Genomic DNA, 5,566 nt, shown 5'->3' on the forward strand with positions numbered 1-5,566 from the left:
TCAAACGATCCAAATAACATGCCTTAATCATGTGTACTTAGGATTTCGCCTCAAACAATTAATCAATGGTTTCTAGAGTGGTCGAGATTATATATATATATATAGATGATAACATGCATAAATATCTCCAAACAATAGTGAAAAAGTAAATCTAATTGAACACATTATGTTTAAAAGTTAAAGATCAAGCTTAAGTAACAACTAGACAAGAGTTAAGCACACAATTCATGCAGAATTCATCAATTTCCTAAACATATTCTTATCTCAATCAGAAGTTTTATTATTGATAGACAACTTTCAACATAACCATGCTTATAACAACCTTTTTTTTTTAAAAAAAAAAGACACTATAAACAACTAAACAATACAAACACAAATAACAACTAAAGAAATGACAAATAAAAATTGAACAGATAGTTTTCCCTTCCCCCACACTTAATTTATGCATTTTCCTCAAGGCATATACTAAATAAAAAAATTAATGCAACATAAAAAGATAAAGGTAAGAAAAACTCCTGCAAGTTTGCTTTGTTTAATGTCGTTAGCTCGACTGAATGGTGTGGTCATGATCTTTATGTTGGGTCTTTCAATGAATTCTCCTTCCCCTTGATCTTACCAGGAGAATCAAACACGTTGAATTTGATAACGTCACCATCAAATTCCATTGTCAGTGTTCCAGCTCTAACATCTAGCTTTGTATTTGTTGTCATCAAGAATGACCTCCCAAATAAAACTGGTGTCAGATTGGGTATTGATGCATCCCCCACTTCAAGTATATAGAAATATGCTGGAAAGACAAGTCCATCAACCTTCACCAGCACATCTTCAACTACCCCTAAAGGATAAGCATTAGTGCGATCAACCAGTTGAATAATAACTCTTGTCTCCTTTAGTGACCCAAGATTTAAAGAAGCATATGTTGAATATGGCATGACATTAATCGATGCTCCCAAATCAATCATACACCTCTCAATCCTTTTATTCCCAATCATACAAGGAATTGTAAAGGTTCCAGGATCCTTGCATTTTGGTAGTAGCTTCTTTTGGAGAACGGCAGAAACATTCTCCCCCACACTTATCTTCTCATCACCCTTCAATTTCTTCTTATTCGTGCACAAATCCTTAAAAAATTTAGCATAACGTGGCAATTGTTTAATAGCATCAAGTAATGGAATGTTTGCCTCAACTTTTCGAAAAGTCTCAAGAATTTCATTGTCAGCTTCCTCTTTCTTAAACTTTTTCAATCTGCTTGGAAAAGGTGGACGAGGGACGTACGTTGGCATAGTTGGTTTATGTAATGTTTTCTGCGTTGATGGTTCATCATAGATGAAGTTGTCTACTACTCGCTTTTGCACTGGAGTTGTCGATAAAGGTTATGAGGGTGGCTCATATTGTATACCACTTTGCAGTGCACTTACATTTGCTCTTGGGTTCCTCTCTAGTTGGGGAGGTAAACGTTCCAAATTTTGAGTTTCAAGCTTGCTCAGAGAAGTAGCAATCTGTCCCATTGTGTTCTCCAAGTTCTTGAGAGACACTTGAGTACTCTGAAGAATTACTTGAGTTTGTATATTGGAAGCTACCAAAGTTTTAAGCATGTCTAACATTGATGGTTCTTGAGCTTGTGGGACTCTAGTAGGAGGTTGTTGATGACAAGGTACATAGGCTTATTGAGGCCTTTGTTGGGAATTAAACCCTGGTGGTCTGGTAGGAACAGTTTGTTGTTGGTTCCCATATCGAAGATTAGTATGTTCCTTCCATCCTTTGTTATAAGTTATAGCATAAGGGTCATACCTTTGCCTAGGTTACCCTGGGAATCCCCCTATTGAATTTACATGCTCATTGATATCCTCTTGAAGTGTGGGACATGCATCAGTAGGATGCCCACCAATTTAAATATGCCACAAGGTCTCACTTGATGACCTAAAGCCATCTGCTGAACCATACTAGTTAATTGCGCTAGCTACTATTCTACTTTAGAGTTTGTCTCATTTAATCCCTTAACTGAAACTTCTTGACGAACTCCAAACTGTTGAGAATTAGCTGCCATATTAGAAATTAAGCTCCTAGCTGCAGCAAGAGTTTTGTCCACCAGTGCTCCCCCACTTGCTGCATCAATCATACTCCTATCCACTGGAAATAGTCCTTCATAAAAGTATTGGATTAGGAGTGTTCAATTATTTGGTGGTGGGGGCAACTAGCACATAGCCTCTTAAATCTCTCCCAATACTCATATAATGACTCCCCAGTCTGTTGGCGAATGCCACATGTTTCCTTCCTTATACTACTAACCTTAGATGCTGGGAAGTAACACTCCAAGAATAATGTCTTCATTTCATTCCAGGTATTAAAAGTTCCAGGAGGAAGGTAATAGAGCCATTCCTTTGCACCATCCTTCAAAGAAAATGGAAATGATCTTAATTTGAGTTCAAAGTTAACGTCCAACGCCGGATATTGAATACACAGAGGTTGGTGGTCTAGATTCGGCGCTGCCAAGTCTTTCAACGTCCTTTCTAGCGCCATCTGAGACTTAACTGATGTTTCAGAGTCAGAATCGTCGTCAGATGGTAATGATATTTGTACTGGATTGACTCTCTTTGAAGGTTGAAAGAGTTGATTGTCAGTGATAGTCCTTGAAGAGCGGGACGACGATGTCTCAAGATATTGTTTTATGGCTTGTAGTCTTTCTTGAGTATCGTCGTCAGACATATACACACCTACAATCAAGAAATTTAAACTAGTGAGTATGTGGTTAATTGAATTGAATAATAAAAATGACTTGTAATAGTCCCCGGCAACGGCGCCAAAAATTTGATGCGTGTCGTATGCCGTATCAAATTTAAATACATATATATATTTTTTCACTTGTACCAGCTACTTCAGTATAGCAATAAATAAGGGTCGAACCCACGAGGACTACAATCAAATTATTATTCAAAATAATACTAGATTGAAATTAAAAAGGGGTTCTAGTTTTAATAGCTGAAAACATAAAATGAAATAAATATCAACGATTGAATAACTAAGGATATAACGATATTAAAGAAATAGTCAAGAATTACTCTCCACCTTCAACAATCAATTTATCAACAATGATGAATAATATTCCCCATTCCCAATTAAACTATTAACCCCGCAGATAACACTTAAACAGTCAATTATCCCAGTTTCCCTAATATAAATAATTAAAGCTAAGCGCTCTTAATTAACCCTTTTTACCCAGCAATAAATCCATTAAGCATGCAATCTATTTAACCTAGTAAAAGCATTACACTTTGTGGAAACATGTTGATCTAGGCAACAAGTTCATTAAGCATGTAATTCATTTAACCTAGGTTCTATTTCTCATCACAATTAAAATACCCATCACAATACCTTAATTGAAATTTATCACTTTACTCAGAATCCTAAACTATTAGGTGAATAGAAACCCTAAGATGATAGTAGAACAATTCAAAACCTTAATTAGTGACCATCTAAACAAGATTTTACAAGATCCATGACATTCAAATAGAAAAATAGAAGCAATTTAATAAAAGGGAATAAAATGAATAAAATTCATCAATGCATTCATGATCTCACATCTAAGGTTTTGAAATAACACTTAACTATAAAGAAAACTACTCCATAATCATATTCATATTCATATTCATATTCATATTCATATTCATAAACATAAATATTCAATGAAAATAAAAGAGTTTTGAGAAGAAAGAAAAACTAGATTGAAGAATATAGATGATGATGTTTTTTCCTCCTCCTCTGCTGCTCTAGCCTCTAAAAATTGCAATCCAAAGTTATAATAAAAGTTAACCCTAATCCCTTTTATAGCCCCCCAAAAATTACATTTAAAAATTGAAATTTAAGAAAAAATCGATTGCCGGCCGCGGCCAGTGATTCTTGGTGGCCGCGGCCACTAGAAAAATGTATTTTCTAGAAAATCGGGCTCCGGCCGCGACCTGGGACATTGCTGGCCGCGGCCTATACGTTCTGTCCCCTAGGCCGTGGCCTGGAATAAGGCTGGCCGCGGCCATAGCAAGTTTTCCCGTTTCTCGGTTTTCTTCTACTGCAGTGACTGAAAGTATTTTAAGCATAACTTCCTCCATATAACTCAGAATTGGACGATTCAAAAAGATATAGAAAGATAAGAAAAATATATAAAACTTTTATATCTAGGTATATTTCCAAAAAATTATTTGAAAGTTATCAAAATCAAGTGTGAAGTTTCAGACTTGTAATTCTGAGCTTAACCATTGCTTGTAAAACATCCCAAATTCATTCACTTTCACCCAAATGTCTTGAAAATCCTAAAAACACAAAATAAACTAATTAAACATATATAAATAAATAATCAAGTGCATAATAATAGAAGAATAATGAATTAAAAATAGAAAAATTCGGTACTCATCAAATGGAAACCCTGTTGTACACATCTCTTATTTGGCATGGTGTTCTCTCGTGACCCCCGGATTGCATGGAAATGTGCGACATTATTTTAGGTGTTTTATACCAACTAAGTTCATAGAACAAACTTGTGCTAGCAAAACATCAGACACTTCATGATTTGATCTTAGGAACTGTAACTCTGCGACAGATACCATCTCATGATTATGCGTGTGGGCAAACTCCTTTGCCAACCATAGGTTGTTGCCTTGCATATTAACCACTCGTAGAGATGCCTGACAATCGGTTCTTGTAATTGGTTTTGGTCGCTTCTTACGATTGGGCATGTTGATATATTTCTCCCGTCTTAATCCTTCATTTGAACAAACCCACCGTCTCATTGACGCATTCCCATCTCTTCTCTTAACGTCGTTTGGCCTCTTGCCAAAACCCATCCACTTTGAATATATTTTGTAAAATTTCTCCCACTTGTCAACTGAATCTAGATACTTCCCCTTAATATCACTACTTTCAATTTCTTTGATAGTTTTTGTGATTTGCAGTTCTCCTATTAATTTTGTCCACTCTAGGTTGGAGACCAGGTCTATGTCTACCATTTATAAGTTAAGGAACAGTTATGTGTTCGGTATGTACATAGTCACACCTCCCCTAAAAATACTTTTTTTTTATTAATTTATGTATTTAATTGTTGTAGTCCACACGTTTTATCATTCTCAAAAATTCCATTATGGGCCTTAATTATTTCTTAAACGGTGAGTTGGACACTAGACCTATTATGAAGGTGCTAATATATTGGGCTAATCTTTTCAGTAAGCCCATTTCATGTTGGACTATTAACGTTTAAGTTAATAAAATCAATATCAACAATTAACCTTACAAGTCGTGGATATACCATAGCACTTTGAGCTGGTTGGTCTCTACTATATCTTGTAGTGTTCAAAACTTGTCTCCTTTACCTCTACTGATTCAGCAACTTCCTACGTGTATCTGTAAGATTAACAAGATATTTAAAAAAAACATAATTTCTTGGGTGTTGATCGAGTGTTTTTTCTTTAAATAATTTTGATTGTCAAGGTACTTACCACCAAATATTTTGAAACTGGACAGATCACTAAAACGAAATTGCTTGGCAACGACGAACGCCACTCGATTTTGTTTTTCTCAC

This window comes from Humulus lupulus, chromosome 5, assembly GCF_963169125.1.
Source record: "Humulus lupulus chromosome 5, drHumLupu1.1, whole genome shotgun sequence".
Classification (NCBI taxonomy): Eukaryota; Viridiplantae; Streptophyta; class Magnoliopsida; order Rosales; family Cannabaceae; genus Humulus; species Humulus lupulus.